Source organism: Salvelinus sp. IW2-2015, linkage group LG19, assembly GCF_002910315.2.
Source record: "Salvelinus sp. IW2-2015 linkage group LG19, ASM291031v2, whole genome shotgun sequence".
NCBI classification, from domain to species: Eukaryota; Metazoa; Chordata; class Actinopteri; order Salmoniformes; family Salmonidae; genus Salvelinus; species Salvelinus sp. IW2-2015.
The window spans coordinates 1,513,161-1,532,399 of NC_036859.1; the positions used below are offsets into that span (position 1 = coordinate 1,513,161).

A 19,239-nucleotide genomic window follows, 5' to 3' on the forward strand; every position below is an offset into this window, starting at 1 on the left:
GCATCGTTACTTTATTGTCTTACTACCACTGCTTTTGCTGATAGCTGCATAATTGTGGGACGTTTTTTACTTGCAATGACTGACATGTGGTTGTCTTACCCACCTTAGTTGAATGCATGGACTGTAAGTCGCTCTGGATAACAGCGTTTGCTGAATGACCAAAATGTAAATGACTTGTGTGAGAGCATAGGATGTATGCACATTATACAGACTGTATTTCTAAGGGCTGATGGTGATGTGTAAGATGTGATGTGTGAGTACATACAATGTGTGTAAATATGACATGGATGGGAAAAATGTGTGTGTGTGGGGACGTCTTGTCCTCTCCTCCCGCCATCCCCGTTTCTCCTTTCCCTGCACTTTCACCGGGATGGAGAGAGGGATGGAAAACAAAGCCCCAAGTCTTCCCTCTCTCCCTTTCTCTCTCCTCCCTCTCTACGGATTCCTGCCTGTTTGCTGACGTCTAGCAGTCAAACAATGGAGGGCGAGAGGGAGAGGGGCACAGGGGGTGCCTGGCGTGTCTCTGTCTGTCAATGGCGCTTTCTTCCTCTTCAACCTCCTCCCTCTCTCTCTCTCTCTCCATCCAGACAAAGCTCTGTATTCTCCTCCCGCCTCCCTCTGCCGAGCGCCTACTCCACTTAATCCTGTAAAACCGACAGAGAGAGAGAGAGTAGGGAGAGACCAGCTATATATATATATATATATATATATATATATATATATATATATATATATATATATATATATATACACACTACCGTTAAAAAGTTTGGGGTCACTTAGAAATTTCCTTGTTGTAGAAAGAAAAGCTCATTTGTACGCCTATGTAGATATTCCATTAAAAATCTGCCGTTTCCGGCTACAATAGTCATTTACACCATTAACAATGTTTACACTGTATTTCTGATCAATTTTATGTTATTTTAATGGACAAAACATTTGCTTTTCTTTCAAAAACAAGGACATTTCTAAGTGACTCTAAACTTTTGAACGGTAGTGTATACATATATATACATACATATACATACAGATAGATTGATATGAGGACACTAAGACACAGACATGAGCGCAAATGGCAATACAGGGAGCGAGAGAGACAGAGAAAGAGAGAGAGGGTGAGACAGAACACCAGAGAAGGGGGCTCTACGTACGAGACCAAGCCTTCCACTCCAGGAGGACCCACAATCCATCAACCTGTCATATGACATAAATATGCATTTGTTTATCTATGGTGGGTCGATTGAATCCACGCTGAGATTATTGCTTAATGTTACATTCCTTTTATCCGCTGGGCCTCCAGCTCTACTCTCTATATCAGAACATTTGGTCTTCCCATCAGACCAGGGTTGCATCTCAAATGGAACACTATTCCCTATATAGTGCTCAACGCTATTCCCTATATAGTGCTCAACTTTGCTTTTGACCAGGGCTCTGGTCAAAAGCAATGCCCTATATATGGAATAGGGTTCCATTTGGGACGCAGATCCTGTACAAGATTGGCAGCATGCAGTCTAAACTCAGTTACATATTACAAGGCTACTCATTGTAGGCTAAGCTTAAAAACCCGAACACCATACTGACGGATCAATTAACTACAACAGACCATCTGCCAACCTGTAGTGGCAGACACTATCTCTGTGTATCTCCTAAATGATTAAGGCTGCCATAAGGCAAAGGAAACAGGATATATTTTATAAACCTGGCAGGCAGGTGGAGGGAGCGCATGGCACACTTCCAAAGTCTTCAGCAGTGGCAGGACGGAGATTGCCTTGGCACACAACTGCTGTATTAAGAGAGAAAGAGAGAGAGAAGAAAGAGAACGAAAGGCCCCTCTGCTGGCAGTTATAAAACCACCTGCAGTAAAGAGAGAGAGACCATCAACCTCTAAATAACACAGGAGAGAGAAGAGGTTAGGGCTAACTCTTAGCCTGCATCCCAAATGGCACCCTATTGTTTATTTGACCAGGGCCCCAGGGTGCCATTTGGGACGCATATTTAGGCCTTAGCCCAGATGGAAGAGAAGAGTGGATTACAGGAGCAGCACCCTCCTGGGTTCTACTGCCGTGTGAATAAAACCAGCTCAATAGGCTCGCCATCTACAGTGTCTGTGTGTAACAGAAGGTTCATAACCAGGCATGTTGGCAAATGAGCACCAGTGGAATGTCTTGGACTGGCCGGGTTGGAGTGATCTGGGGAGCGTCTTGAGGGGGCTGGTGGGTGGCGGTGGGCGGGACGCCGAGGCTGACTCCCAAATGGCATCCCATTACCAATACAGCGTACTACTTTTGACCAGGGCCCTGGTCAAACGTAGTGCACTAGATAGGGAATAGGGTTCCACTTGGTATGCAGACAACATTCTCTGGCCATGAGGACAGAGGGGGAAACAGAGGCCAGAGGACACAGTACTCATCAGGTCATGAAGCTAATGGCCAGGGAAGTGATCCAATGGAGCGCAGCAGAGCAGACAATCCCTTAGGGAGAAGAGAGGAGCAGCAGTGTAGGCCTAAGCCAACCAGCATTTGGGAAAACGACCACCGGTGTGGACCAATCACAACACAAGAGCCATAAACACCCTGGGCCCATATTAACAAAACTTCTCAGAGTAGGAGTGCTGATCTAGGATCAGTTTAGCCATTTAGATCATAATGACTAAGATTAAATGGACAGGGGGGACCTGCTTGTAGATCCTTTCTCCTACTCTGACACGCTTTGTGAAGAGGCCCAGATTCTGCTCCCAAACTGCAGCTAAAGGGTGAGGGTAACCAGCCAAACCTGCCACGACGAACAAACAGTAGGCAATTCCAGAATGTTCTCCAGACAAGAGACTGCAAGTCTCCCCATTATTTGAATAGGTGTAGAATATGAATAGAAATAAGATGTGGCTTAATAGGGTCTTGGTATAATTACAGAAAAAGTGCCAGTGAAGACTGTGTAAAAAACATGTCAGGTGCTGTGTGTATCCCAAATGGCACTCTGGCGAGTGTTTTGAGAGCCGTAGGGCTCTGGTCAAAAGTAGTGAACTATGTAGGGAATAGGGTGCCATTTGCTACTCAACCAGGGTGATAAAGCTGGCATGACATCATCAAAACCATTATCCAAAGGTTACTGGCCAACGCTCGGTGGTCCTGTGGCTGAAGAAAAACACAATTGATATTCCGTGGGTTCAGTAGAAGACAATGGACGGTCCTGTCCCTCCCTCGCTCCCTCGTGTCCTTGCATGGCCGAGATGTCACAGAGAGCACCAAACAAGGGATGGAGGGGTAGACAGGGATGAAAAGAGAAGGCGCGATGGAGGAGAACAAACACATTATTCACGGTTGAGAAAGGGGGTATTGTGTGCAAGACAGATAGCTGGGTGGGAGAAAGGGGAGAGGAGACAAAAGGAGGTGAAAACCGTTATTTGCCAAGCACCAAACAAAATCTAAACAGTTTGGGGCAATCCATAACAGTGTTCAGGAGGTTCTGCATTTCAGCCAATATCTCAGCATTGCTACCCGGCCTTACCGCTATTTCTTTCTCTGAACCACGGGGAATACAAGCTACGGAAACAACATTTCCATTTAATTCGATGCCTGTGAGCAGAACTGAGCAGTGATGCGATTTGATGTGTCAGTTTCTTTTCCTTTACGTCAGGGATGTAGGTATGTAGCTACTCCATCATGTGTATCAACAGACCATAATAAACAGCGGTGAGAGGCAGGATGATTCCCAAATGGCACCATATAGTGCATTACTTTTGAGCTTTGTTGGTCATAAGGAGAGCACTATAACGAGAATAGGATGTCATTTGGGACACAACCTGAGTTTGGTTCAGCAGCTCCCAGGTGGGGGGACTCAGTGGAGCAGGTTAGTTAATCTGAACCAACATCAGGCAGATGCTATAAGTGGAAACCAGGCCTGCGTTCCAAATGGCGACCTATTCCCTACATAGTGGAAGATTTTTGACCAGGGCTCTGGTCATTATAAGAAGGGAATAGGGTGCCATTTGAGACATCCACCCAGGCCTCTGTAGAGATTGAGGCCRCAGAACCACAGCAGAGCGGTACTCTGCCCTGCAGGCACATGATCTGAGCCAGCTGCCCCTCCGTAAACACTAAACACCAGCTCCCACTCCTCGCCTCGGTCTACAACACCACAACACAACACACTGCTGCTGCTGCTGCACTGAAACAACACATGGGCAGAGAAGTCTGCAGCTCATATTCTCCTGCGCAAACGTTCAGCTACTTCCTAGTTTCAGGTATGATTTTTAATTATCAGAAGCAACGCCAACAGGGGCCAGAGACTAATATTAAAATATAATATAAATAGCTTATATAAATAGCTAATGTTCCACCGTGCAAACATTAACTGCTTCTTCCTTGCTTCAGGTATTTAATTAAATGTGAAAGAGAACAAGCATCAAATCGAAATCTGCCATTTATTCGCGATTGAGCTAGCTTGGAAAGGAAGCCACATGTTGAGACATGCAGAGAAAGAGGAGGAGAGGGAGAGAAAGAGAGAGAGAGAAAAAGGGAAAGTTGTGGAGATGAGTAGAGGCAGAGAGAGAAAACACAATGACATAAACAGATGGGAAAGGGCAAGAAAATCTACATTTCCATGCCCAGGCTGGCACAATGCAGCCCTTCTCCTCCCCCTCCTCCCTTGCAGAAGCAGACACTGAAGCTCAAGCACAGGTCACATCACAGCCCACTCACTTCCACATGCACGCCGCAACATTCATTCTGGGTGTGTGGCCCAAATGGCACCCTATTCCCTGCACAGTGCACTACGTATGACCAGATGTGCGCACTATATAGGGAATTGGGTGGCATTTCAGACACAACAACCACCGTGTATGGCATCTCACTAGCTTCCCAGAACTCTACAATCCGCTGTACTTCCTATAATGACCAGGTGTCCTTGACTCTCTTCTCTGGCCTGCGTCTTCTTGTAGTGGATTGATTCTTGATTCCGTCTACTGACTTGTGGAGTTTCGTCTAATGCAGGCTGGGAAATGCATCTGTTTTCTACTGCTCCTTGAGCTGTCAACCCGTTTGCATTTTATAATGTACCAGGCGCTCCCCTTGCTTTGTCCTTGTTCTTCTGCACATGCACAGTACATTTAGAAATGTCACACTGATATTCTGCATAATAACAATGTCTTAAAGAAATCGCATGTCTCTTGTTGCAGTGTTTTGCAATGTTTCTACAGGGAAACTTGTTTTGTGTGGGAGTGTTAATTTGACTCTGGTGAACTGTTGAGATGTCACAGTGTACTGTTACACACTGTTGGTGTATTGTACTGTAATATTTGGCGTAAGAGAGAAATTGTCAATATTTGTAACCTAGAGTCGAGATATTTTTGTACRGCTTATTGGGTAGACTAGAATTAACTTCAGTTCCAAGGACACAATCAATGTGAGCAGCAGTGGTGGACAAGTACCCACTTGTCATACTTGAGTAAAAGTAAAGATAGCTTAATAGAAAATGACTCAAGTAAAACTTGTACTACTTGAGTAAGTCTAAAAGGGTTTGGTTTTAAATATACTTAAGTATCAAAAGTAAATGTAATTGGCAAAATATACTTAAGTATTGAAAGTAAAAGTAAAAATATTTCAAATGAYTTATGTTCAGCAAACCAGACGGCACCATTTTCTTGTTTTTATTTACAGATAGCCAGGGGCACACTCCCAACAACATTTGTGTTTAGTGAGTCCGCCAGATCAGAGGGAATAGGGATGACCAGGGATATTCTCTTGATACAGTAAGTGCATGAATTTGACAATCTTCCTGTCCTGATACCCATTCAAAATGTAAACGAGTACTTTTGGTTGTCACGGAAACTGTATGGAGTAAAAAGTACATTATTTTCTTTAGGAATGTCGTGAAGCGAAAGTAGTCAAAAATATTAATAGTAAAGTAAAGATCCCCCCCCCCCAAAATTAAGTAGTGTACTTTAAAGTAGTTTTACTTCCGGCACAGCCAGAAGAGGACTGGCCACCCCTCATAGCCTGGTTCCTCTCTAGGTTTCTTCCTAGGTTTTGGCCTTTCTAGGGAGTTTTTCCTAGCCACCGTGCTTCTACACCTGCATTGCTTGCTGTTTGGGGTTTTAGGCTGGGTTTCTGTACAGCACTTCGAGATATTAGCTGATGTACGAAGGGCTATATAAAATATAATAAAAAATAAACTTAATTTTACTTAAGGACTTTTACACCACTGGTGAGCAGCAATGTTAAGAGTTGACCTTGCCTTCAATAGTGTAATGGGGAAAAACAGAAGGGCATTTATCCTTACATTCTGACATCCACACRTTGGTAGGGGGCATCCTAAATGGCCCCCCTATTCACTATATTAGTGCACTACCTTTGACCAGAGCCATATGGGCCCTGGTCAAAAGTAGTGCACTATGACATAAATAGGCTGCCATTTGGGATGCGGCCCATACTGGACTGAACCTGTAAGAACGAGAGGTACTTCGGGGGAAGTCAGAGCTGTGTTTCCTCCTCGACAGTATTCAAGTCTCCGCGTACTGCTAGGATTATGCAAGTGTTATTCAACTCTTCTCAACTCCTCATCATTATTGCACCAGGTGGCTCATAGGACACCAACAAAGGGATCTCCATTTCACTCACTGCATGAACGATAAACCTTAAGACAAAGGATAACGGCTCATACATGCTTAGAACAAGTTGTAAAGCATACCTGCAAGTTTGAGGTAGTGTTACTGAGATATATATGCATTACACGTGACTCTCAAAGATGTCTTCAATGTCTTGGCGTTCTTTACACTGTATTGGATGGTTTCCTGAACACAGATTAAATTTAGAACTGGATTAAAAAGCGGTTTTTAGTCCAGGACTAGGCTTAATCTGTGTCCGGGAAACCAACACTATCAATTGATAAAATGAAGCTTAGGACAGGATAAAATCAACACCCAATATGTTTGATATTATAAAATTAGCAAAGCCTTGATTCACATTTGTCATTCCTGTGATTTATTTGTGTCATTGAAAACTGTGGAACACATCCTTTATTTATGCTGTTAAGTATACGTTTACAGAAATAGGCCTTAGGCTCAACACCAACACACACAAAATGTTGATTATCATGGCATTGGCAGAGTCTAAACCAGCACCTGGATCTAGCCACAGAGTTAAACATTTTTTTTTTTGCATTGACAGAGCCTTGTTCAAGTTTACCATAATTTTTTTWAAATATATGTACAAATTGAGATTTCACCCGAGTCATTGGCGACTGGCCGGTCCATTGATGAGGTCAGTAGCAGTCCTCAAGGTCAGCTTTGTCTCCCTAATTCTGAACAACCTGCTGCTCCCTGTACAAATCAGCAATCTGAAATGGGACAGAACAAAGAAATCAGTGAGGGGGGGGGGGGGGTGAATGAGCCAATTGGAAGCTGAGGATAAGGTGGCCATGAAGGTACGAGGGCCAATTTATATCAAATTACAGGGGGATAAACAGAGAATACCAAAATTGGTAGAATAAAATGTACTGTGTGTATATATGTGGGAGAAGCTGAAACACAGAGGGGGGGAAGAATAGATCTAGAATGATGTATTTATATGAAAGAAAACGGGCACCCTATTCCCTATTTAATGCACTACTTTTGCCTGGGAATAGGGTGCAATATGGATGCACCCTCTGTCTCTGAAGGTAGGTTCCTTCTATAGAATAGAGTGTCTACCAACTCTGCCCAGAGTGGGTGGAAAAAGCGCTTTGGTGATGAGATTTCACTTCCTTGTGTTATAAAATACATTTTACCAAGACAAATATGATTATAAATGTTCTGAATCATTAGTGGGGTCTTTCTCTAACATTTAATTAACAGTATATCCAAAAAGGCAGAATTTGTAACCTACTACATCTGATAATAATCACAAAGCTCTGTTGAAAGAGCATGCCGCAACTTGAGGATTTTACATTTTGTGGTTCTCAACTTCAAAGTTGTTTCCGCGGGTCGCAAAAAGATAAATTAGCATGGCACGAGCTGAATTTAAATGTAAAAGGCTTTGAAAAAAAGCTTGCGGTATACGCAGTGCTCTGTTGACATTTTACAGATACTTGTTTTTGTGAGAAATCTTCAAAAAGAACAGGAATTTCACATGAATATGAAAAGGGTACACCAAAATATGAAAGTGCTACATGTCAAGTCTCAAAATCGATATACGTCTTACCTCTACATTGTTTTAAGTCCTGCGGATTCGAGAAGAAAGACGGCGAGTTCAACGGGGAAATGAGCCTGTCAAGGAGCCTTTATTCCCTCACAGCATCCAGCCTAGCTGATGCGATGCTGTGCAATTGTCCTTATTTTTTAGAAAAAAATATTTGGCCTCCATTGATTTAGTCCCCCTAATTTTGGCCATCCTACAAGGGTAAAAACTCCAATAACTTTTGAATTGATTATGATAGGGGCATGTGGTTTGGACCATTGAGTTGACCCATTTGTCAAAATAAGCGTTTTTGATTGGACACCCTGCATAGAAATACATTTGGGATGCAACCAGAGAAATTCGGAACTACGAGATATACACTGTCACAGCAGTGTCTTCAACTACCTGTCTTCCTGAAGTTGCGTCCTCTGGCATTTTATCATCTCGGATCCTCAAGAAGCGTGTGGAACCGAAGAGAGACGCCCTTCTCTGGGTCACACTGGGAGAGAGGAGAAAATACATGAATCGACAGAAACAGCATTTGGCTAGTTCCAAATAGATGGTTTGTGGATTGTCAACACTTCAAACAACTATCCACTAACCCTAGCCCTTACCCTAACCTGAGCAAGCTGTTGAAGCTCTTCTCTGGGTCACACTGGGAGAAGGCCAGAGAGGGCCAAAGAAAAGCTATGAATCATCTTTTCACCTAAACTTGTCTGACTTTTGCTGCCGCTAAAGACATTAAAACGGAAGACTATTGTGGGTTTTCCTTTCACAGTTAATATGCCTTTTAAACCCTGCACCAAAAGACTGGAGGTTGAAGAACTATTGATTCGAGGATGGCAACTCTTTATTTAACCTAACATAGTACCATGATATCACAGCTTTGTTGAGTACTAATGCAAAGCACAGATTAGGACCCATATCCACAAAGAGCTTTGGAGTAGAAGTGGTGAATAAGATTTTTGGACAGCACTGCTACTCAGACTGAATACGGTCCTGAGATTTTGCCTAAATATTTGACTTAGGCCTATACGAGTGTGTTTTTCACCTATGGGTAACATGGTCGCTTCATGGTAGGTCTCTTAAATAATCGTTTTGAAGGGGAAGCAAAAAGTGGCATGATCCTCATGAGAAATTTGAGACATAAAAAATGTGAAAATGTTCCCGGAGAAATGTCGCAACATCCTGAGACCTAAACCTTTTAGATTTGCAGAGGGGATTATTGAGTTAAAGATTCTGTTGTGGTTGCTTTACTGGTCGGCCCTCAAAGATGAAATTGCATTGAATCAAATTATTAACTTCCAAATTACTTTAAACTGGCTTGAAATCCAAATATTATTAGTACTGATGAGCCAGTGTACAAGGACGAGTTCTACTAACCAATCCCATGCCAGCCTTGTAGATCGGCGACAGCGATAGGTCGGCAGACTTCACTTCCCACACTTGCACGGCATCAAGCCACACATCGGGCTCTGTTGATCGGTCCACACGATGATAGGGGTGGGGCTTGGGCAAAATGTGCTCCTGGAAAAGACAATGCCTTCATAGTTAATTGGGTCTAATGACTTTTGGCAGATTTGCTTCAAGAAACTCCGCGCTTCGCATCAAACGAGCATAGAACACAAACGTCTCTGTACTGTACCTTTAAGAATTTGTAATGCTGCTCCAAATCTTCATCCTTGAAACCTGTCCCAATCTGAAAAGACAAAATAACCGGAAAAATATATTCCCCTGTTGTAAGTCAGATGAGACATTTAGCAGAGCAGAATAACAAAGAATTGTGAAAGAATTCCCTGTGCAAAAAGCCTTTATCCTATTTGGACTGAGGCGCTGTGTCACCTTTCAGAGACAAACCAACCGAGACAGAGAAAGACAAAAAGTCACCTCCTAGGCAAGGAGGTACACACACAGACATACGCAGACACACAAAGACACCCCTGACAGACCTTGCAGACTGAGTGGATTTCTTCATTGTCCTCATCGTAGCGGGCGAGCAGGAATCGTTCGTAGGTCCCTGTTCTCTTGCCCTTCCCCAGATACGCTCCAATCACACACAGATCCACTGTCCCCCATCCAGATAGTCCTTCAGCTAGACGGAGAGACAGGGATGAATGGTAGGTTTTCATGTGAGCAGTTATTATGATAGAGAGTAAGTGTGTGTGTGTATACCAGTGGTTCCCAACTCCATGTGGGGTCGCCTGATATGAAAATGGGGTCGCGGGAGAATTTCCAAACCCCCCACCCCAACAAAATACAAAAAATATATAACATCATCTTTGTATCTCAAAATCATTGTAATGTGGTACATCTTAAAAATCAAAATCAAAATGATTCAAATCTAAAAAAAATCTAATTCAACCAGAGCGCCCTTGATCCTGGGAAAAGGCCACACTTGACTTGAATCATTCCCACAGTGAATGACTAGGCCCGCTACGCCATGAAACCACACACTATGGCAGAGACTTCAAAATTACCGGCCGCAATAGATACGGTGAAAACAATGTGTGGGGAGGCGGAGTCACAGAAACTCACATCAATACCTTCGCCAGACAACACTGTTAAACAAATCGTTCATGCCATTGCTCGCAATGAAGAAGAAACTGACTGAATGACCCAAACTCCAAACGGACGTTAGTTGTGAGAGCCGAGATGCCTATAAATTGCCTTGTTTACAATACATGTCGGGGGATGCTATTCACGAGGACACAATGTTCGGTCTCACCATTCCCGAGCATGAAACGGCACAGGGGATGTTCAGTGGCTAACAGCGTGGCTAACAGATTCCATATGGGATCAAATGGCTGGCTTCTGCACAGATGTGGCTCCATCGATCACGGGACGGAGGTCAGGTCTCTGCTCTCTAGTTATGAATGCGTCTGCCTCTGCCATATGGACGCGTTGTATGATAACCTGAGAGCAACTGGCGGCAAAAGAGCTGAGCACAGAACTCGGAGATATACTGCAGCAAGTAACTTCGATTGTAAACTAAATCAAACCACACGCCGGTTCGCATTAAAACCAGAGATGAGGTGCGCACTGTAGACCACGCCCGCTGACTTTGAGAAGCGCTAACGCGACATGCATCAAGCACACCCATCAAGCACACCCATCAAGAACACCCATCAAGCACACCCATCAAGCACACCCATCAAGCACACCCATCTCATTAGTTGTGGTGAGATAAGATTTAAAACATCTGACACATTTGCAAATGACTCGTAGCCCCACATCAGAAGTATGTGATGGGGAGTTGAGAAGACAAATCGAAAAATACTGTTAGAATGTTTTCCAATTGACTACCATAGCCCCAAATAAAAGTTAACGTTGGCTGTTAATCACATACATTTTTCCCCCCACGTGGTTGGGATCCGAGAATTTTCGGATATCAAAATGGGGTCGTGGGTCCAAAAAGTTCAGGAACCCCTGGTGCGTACGTGTGCGTGCATGTGTATATGCATGTGTGGTTTGTGTACGTGTGCGTGCATGTGTGCACCTTGAGTCAGTTGTGAGAGCGCTTGGCCGATTTCATAAGTGGCATCTTTCTCCAGAGTCTTCTACCATTAGTCCCTTGCAGGAGTCTGAGGATTCAACCAAAAATCACACCACAGAAGGACATACAACTAAGAATGCATCCCGAATGGCAACCCCCTTCCCTATATAGCGCAATATTTATGACCAGGGCCCATAGGGAATAGGGTGTCATTTGGGACACAGCCTAAGACATTCATTATTAAACAACTTCAGGAGAGAAAGGAGATCACAGAAGACAGGATTGACCTCCCACAAACACACGGTTGGCTCCCGTCTCTCTCCCTCCCTCCCTCCCACACACACACAGACAGTCACACACACACACACACAGCAAATAGACCGGTCCAACACTGACACACACACCTCAAACAGACTGCTCCAGGAACTCAGCGATGGTGTCTGTGTTGTCTGAGTCAATAGGGCGGGCGAACACAAACTCTCCCTCCTTCTCCTCGAAGCTCTCCTTCAGAAGGGCCCTGCGATGGGACAGGGGCCACTTTACCAGAGTCTGAGACACACACACACACACACACACACACACCACTGAAATTGCAAACATTACAAACAATGTCTAATGATTCAATGTCTAATATATTACGCTAGCATCCTGTCCAGGGGGTGTACCTCAGTGTTAATTTTGTCAATGAAAAGTGGCGAAAATATTAGTCAAACAACCTATGTGTTTATTGTCACAGCCGTGTATATCCCCCCTCAAGCCAATACCATGACGGCCCTCATGGAACTTCACTGGACTTCATGAAAAGTGGAAACCATATATCCTGAGGCTGCATTTATTATAGCTGGGGATTTTAACAAAGCAAATTTGAAAACAAGGCTACCTAAATTCTATCAGCATATTGACTGTAGCACCTACCCTGGAAAAACACTGGATCACTACTTCTCTAACTTTGGCCCTCCTTTTGGCAAATCTGACCATGACTCCATTTTGCTCCTCTCTTCCTATAGGCAGACACTCAAACAGGAAGTACCCGTGCTAAGGACTATTCAGCGTTGGTCTGACCAATCGGAATCCATGCTTCAAGATTGTTTTGATCACGCAGACTGGGATATGTTCCGGGTAGCCTCAGAGAATAATATCGACATATACGCTGATTCGATGAGTGACTTTATAAGGAAGTGTATAAGAGATGTTGTACTCACTGTGACTATTAAAACCTACCCTAACCAGAAACCGTGGATAGATGGCAGCATTCGCACAAAACTGAACGCGAGAACCACCGCATTTAACCATGGAAAGGGGACTGGGAATATGGCCGAATACAAACAGTGTAGTTATTCCATAGGGAAGGGAATCAAACAAGCAAAATGTCAGTATAGAGACAAAGTGGAGTCGCAATTCAACAGTTCACACACGAGACGTATGTGGCAGGGTCTACAGACAATCACAGACTACAAAAAGAAACAAAAAACAGCCACGTCACGGACACCAACGTCTTGCTTCCAGACAAACTAAACACCTTCTTTGCCCACTTTGAGGATAATACAGTGCCACCAACGCAGCCCACTACCAGGGACTGTGGGCTCTCCTTCTCCGTGGCCGACGTGAGTAAGACATTTAAACGTGTTAACCATCGCAAGGCTGCCGGCCCAGACAGCATCCCTAGCCGCGTACTCAGAGCATGCGCAGACCAGCTGGCTGGTGTGTTTACGGACATATTCAATCTCTCCTTAGCACAGTCTGCTGTCCCCACATGCTTCAAGATGGCCACCATTGTTCTGTATCCAAGAACGCAAAAGTAACTGAMCTAAATGACTATCGCCCCGTAGAACTCACTTCTGTCATCATGAAGTGCTTTGAGAGACTAGTCAAGGATCATATCACCTCTACCTCACAGGTCACCCTAGACCCACTTCAATTTGCTTAATGCCCCAATAGGTCCACAGACGATGCAATCGCCATCACACTGCCCTATCCCATCTGGACAACAGGAATACCGATGTAAGAATGCTGTTCATTGACTATAGCTCAGCATTCAACACCATAGTACCTTCCAAGCTCATCATTAAGCTTGAGGCCCTGGGTCTTAACCCCGCCCTGTGCAATTGGGTCCTGGACTTCATGATGGGCCATCCCCAGGTGGTGAAGGTAGGAAACATCTCCACCCCACTGATCCTCAACACTGGGGCCCCACAAGGGTGCGTGCTCAGCCCCCTCCTGTACTCCCTGTTCACCCATGACTGCATGTCCATGCACGCCTCCAACTCAATCATCAAGTTTGCAGACGACACAACAGTGATTACCAACAACGACCAGACAGCCTACAAGAAGGAGGTGAGGTCACTGAGTTTGGTGTCAGGAAAACAACCTCTCACTCAATGTCAACAAAAGGAGATGATCGTGGACTTCAGGAAACATCAGAGGGAGCACCCCCGTATCCACATCAACGCGACAGCAGTGGAGAAGTTGGAAAGTTGAGTTCCTCTGCGTACACATCATGGACAAACTGAAATGGTCCACCCACACAGACAGTGTGGTGAAGGCACAACAGTGCCTCTTCAACCTCAGGAGGCTGAAGAAATTTGGCTTGTCACCTAAAACCCACAAACTTTTACAGATGCACAATTGAGAGCATCCTGTCGGGCTGTATCACCGCCTGGTACGGCAACTGCACCACCCACAACCGCAAGGCTCTGCAGAGGGTGGTGCGGTCTGCATCACCAGGGGCAAACTACCTGCCCTCCAGGACACCTACAGCACCCGATGTCACAGGAAGGCCAAAAAGATCATCAAAGACAACAACTACCCGAGCCACTGCCTGTTCACCCCGCCACCATCCAGAAGGCGAGGTCAGTACAGGTGCATCAAAGCTGTGACTGAGAGACTGAAAAACAGCTTGTATCTCGAGACATCACTAACTCAGAGAGGCTGCTGCCTACGTACAGACTTGAAATCATTGGACACTTTAATAAATGGATCACTAGTCACTTTAATAATGTTTACATATCTTGCATTACTCATCTCATATCTTTATACTGTATTTTATACCATCTATTGCATCTTGCCTATGCCGCTCTGTCRTTGCTCATCCATATATTTATATATTCTTATTCCTTTACTTAGATGTATGTGTATTAGGTAGTTGTTGTGGAATTGTTAGATTACTTGTTAGATATTGCTGCACTGTCTGGACTAGAMGCACAAGCATTTCGCTACACTCGCAATAACATCTGCTAAGCATGTGCATGTAAACAATACAATATGATTTGAGTCAGTGGCAATTGACAAGACGACTGTATAAATCCAGGGGAAAAAAATAACTCAATGAAAAGGATTTCTCATTTTGGTTTACAAAAACAAGACTGGATTAAATTATCTGTGTGACTAAAATCTGACTAGTAAATGGACTGGACAAGAGTTTTTGGAGAGATTGAGAGCTTTTTAGTGTCATTTGTTTGGTCCAATCAAAAGCATGCATGACATTAGTAGAATTGTAAGGCTTAACTTTGATCACAATACATCTACAATATGTCAAGAGGCAGGGCTCTAGACTGCGGCCATTTAGTCACTTTCTGCGACCCTTTGACTTGGCTGTGTGAGTTACATTTTTTTATTGGTCGCATCAGTGGAAGCTGAAAATTCATTACATAGTCACCTCAATCAAAAGTTTAAGAATGTCCTATTTTTGGGCTGCTAAAACCATGATTTGGTCAAACAGTAAAGTGCATTATCCTCATGATTCCAGTAATGAAATTGTCTGCCCAGCCTCTGGGCATGTTTCGATGGGGCCTGCTGCTGTGATGAGTGAGCCACTTGATGTGCACTACGAGAGAGAAGAAAGCTTCCAATGTTATAACATTTAAAAATCCAATTTGGGAAATACACATCTTTGGAAGCAACTACTGTTGCAACTACTCTCAGCTTTCTGTGGGTCTAATTTCTATTTGTCCTCTCTTAATATTGAACTCAAAAGCAGCTATTTTCCAACCAAGACGTTTGATTATTCTTTAAGATGCGAAGCGCGCAATTGCGAGGACATAGGGTCGCAAGCTACAACGTTTAGGACATTACATTTACTGTCCAGAGCGACTTACAGTAGTGAGTGCATACATTTTCATACTGATCCCCCGTGGGAATCGAACCCACAACCCTGGTGTTGCAAGTGCCATGCTCTACCAAGTGAGCCACACGGGACACTAGCAGTGGGTATTATACTTAGGGTTAGCAATCTAGCTAATGTGTTTTGAGTTTACTTCCTGTGGTGAATTAACCCCAAAATAAATGAGCCTATGATATTAGTGCACATAATGATTAAGGCAAATCACTCTCTACTGAGCAAAAAAAGCCCTATTTTAATAGTAAAATAAAAACAATACTCTATTGTCAAACCCACAATTAATGAGTCACTGGATTAGGTAGCACATCAACATACGTTGAATCAGGCATTCCTGCTTGGACATGTTAGATGAAACAATTTATTTCTCGAAAAGCCTACCATCTCAGTAGTCTATCACAGTCTAAAGCACTGTGACATGACTTCATAAGGCAATTACACGTTTTTCTATTGCGTGACGCTGTGGAAAGAAATTGGTGCCACCAACTGAAAAAGTTATGGGAAATGTTAGTCTGGAGCCCTGACAAGGGATGTGATTTTTTAAAATCTGCTGCAGATTAATGCTTCTTCTGGCAATTTGGCTGTTGGGAAGAGAATCACGCGATAGGATGTTATGCAGAAAAATGTAGGACAAGACCACGCATGCTTGTGCACATGGAAGTCAGTGATGTGTTCACTAAGTGATGTGTTCACATTTTTTTGTCATTTAATGTGCTTGACTAAGACTTAATGATATTTCAGTCAAAATGAATAAGACTAGGCTAAAACTTGAACAACAAGCTGCCTCATGCTACAGAAAAAGGATAGGCCGTTCTGACTGGGACAAGGCTTACTTAATAAATGTCTAACAGACTCCAGAACTCCCATCAAATCAAAGTTCATTTGTCACGCGCGCCGAACACAACAGGCGTGTAGACCTTACAGTGAAATGCTTACTTAATCATCATCCCGACTCACCTCTCCGTTGAGATACAGCAGGTCAAAGGCGTACACACACACACACAAACACACACTTGGATCTTGATATCAGCTGCATCCACGTCCCGTAAAAAAAATAAAACAAGTAATTTAACAGCAACCTAACTAAACAGGACCATACACATACCTACCTACACACTAAAAAAGAGCATTCAAAACCTAGATCTTTTGGCCCCTTCACTCAGCATATTGTTGCAGTCAGGGGGCTTGTGTACCTCAACGGCCACCTCGAGGTAACTCCCGGCAGGTTTAACCTAACAGCTTGAGGACGAGGGATCAAACAAAGCAGTCCACCTGATGAGGATAGAGAGCATGGAGAGCATGGAGAGCATGGAGAGCATAGAGAGCATGGAGAGCATGGAGAGCATGGAGAGCATGGAGAGCATGGAGAGCATAGAGAGCATAGAGAGCATGGAGAGCATGGAGAGGCATGGAGAGCACATGGAGAGCATGGAGAGCATGGAGAGCATGGAGAGCATGGAGAGCATAGAGAGCATAGAGAGCAGGGAGAGCATGGAGAGCATGGAGAGCATGGAGAGCATGGTAGGGAAATGATCCACCAGCACTGCAGACAACTTGTGAACACAGCTGCCTGGGCTAATCAGCCATCCAGCTGTTGTGAACATAATTACAGAAACCAAAACCATGGATACTGAGAATGTTCCCCCCTTATTTCTCTTTCCTCTCGCCTCTTTCTCTTCCGTGTGGTGAGCACCTGGAATGGCTGGATCTGTTTTATTTTCTCTGTTCCAAGCCACAGCCTGTTCCAAGCCACAGAGTCAAGCACACAGGACACCACAGACTCCTTTACCTGAGGGAGGGAGGGGTGTGAGAGAGAAATGGGGGAGGGGAAGGCAGAGAGGGAGGGAGAGAGAAAGAAAGAGGGGAGCGAAAGAGAGAAATAGAGGGGAGAAAGAGAGGTATTATTCAAATTATCACCATGAAGGGGCTAAGATGCTGGCTGAGAGTGTATCCCAAAAGGCATCCTATTCCCTATATAGTGCACTACTTTTGACCAGAGCCTTATAAATCGGGAATAGGGTGCCATTTGGGATGCATACGGAGTGTGCTAGTGTTGAGAGGGTTACTATTACCGTGGGAATACGAGAGATGATATCGGGATATTTGGTCGTATTGTCTTCCTGGTTGCGACTGAAAATACGCACTTCCCCATTCTCCAGAATATGGATCTGCACAAATACAATAATCAATAGTTATCATTCAACCAATAACAGCGAGTGAGTTTCCTATCGTATCTGGAGAGTAGAGAGACAGGCAGTGTCCAAGGCTTTTTCTCAATTGATTCTTCCTCGCATCCTCTCTCCTCGCCCCCTTCTCAAAACCCACTGGAGAAGAAGGCCAGAGGGGAGGGGCCTTGGCTCTTCTACTCCAATATGGTTGAGAAGAATTTGAGGAGATAGAATGCTAGGAATCACAGAAAGACGAATTGACAGAGCCCAACTGTACGACCGAAGCTCCAGATGCCAGCATCTTAGAGTTCCATCTGCTGGCCATTTCAGGAGTCACACTGCAGTTTAAAGGCACAACGAATAGGAGGTGTCACTCTGCTCTCTGGGTGAATCTCAAGTGAATTTACATTGTATTTTTCTGACTCCTGGCCTCTTCTCGGCCTCCTCCTCAAAACGCATCGGAGAAGAAGGTTCTAGCGGAGGAAGACAGATCTTCTGCTCCAATGTGCTTCGAGAAGGTGAGGAGAGAGGTTAGGAGAAACTGAGGAAGGATAAATAGAGAATGAGAAGTTACACGGCTCTCTCCAATGCTTCCACTGGGAGGGGCTAACACAGCCCAACAGCCTGAGACAACAGCATCATGTCTGTTTTCTAACAGGGGCACACAGTTGACACACACACACACACACACACACACACACACACACACACACACACACACACACATACTGTGGGCACGTGAGAATACAGACACCTGTGCTCGTTCTCCATCATACTTGTACTCGCAGGTGAAGGCGGCTTCGTCGAATCTCTTCATCACCTCTCCTACACCTTTGGTGGGGTGAGCCGGCATGGACCTCAGTGGCACACCTGAGGTGGGGGAGAGGAGGGTGTCATAAATCAGCACACACACACACACACAGTACTGTACCTGGAGTGAGTTTGCAGTGGTTGGGCAGTTCATCTATGCCCTCCATCAGTACTGGGATGATGACATCATAGTTGGGCATCTCACTGGAGTGGACAAGCAAGAAAACATCACCAGTAAGAGTCAGTCAATAGAGTGAATCAGTATGTCCCAAAATGGTACACTATAGGGCCCTGGTCTAAAGTAGTGCACTATTGTGCACTGGTTCTCAACCGGGGGCACTAGTACTCCAGGCAGAGCAAAATGCACTTGGTTTGTACAGTAACCAAAGAAAGAGAACCACTGATATACATAGGCAACGGGGTGTTCATTTGGGACACAAATCAGGGTGTAGGTAAGGTGGTACTTAGGGAATGTGCTGTGAGTGAGTATATACAGTGGGGTTA

At 44.4% G+C, this 19,239-nt stretch overlaps 1 pseudogene; it reads right to left on the minus strand.

Annotated features, from left to right (window-relative positions):
* Positions 1-6,976: 6,976 nt before the first annotated feature.
* The window catches only part of LOC111979531 (DNA ligase 1-like), a 30,347-nt pseudogene continuing 18,084 nt past the window's right edge, over positions 6,977-19,239 (minus strand).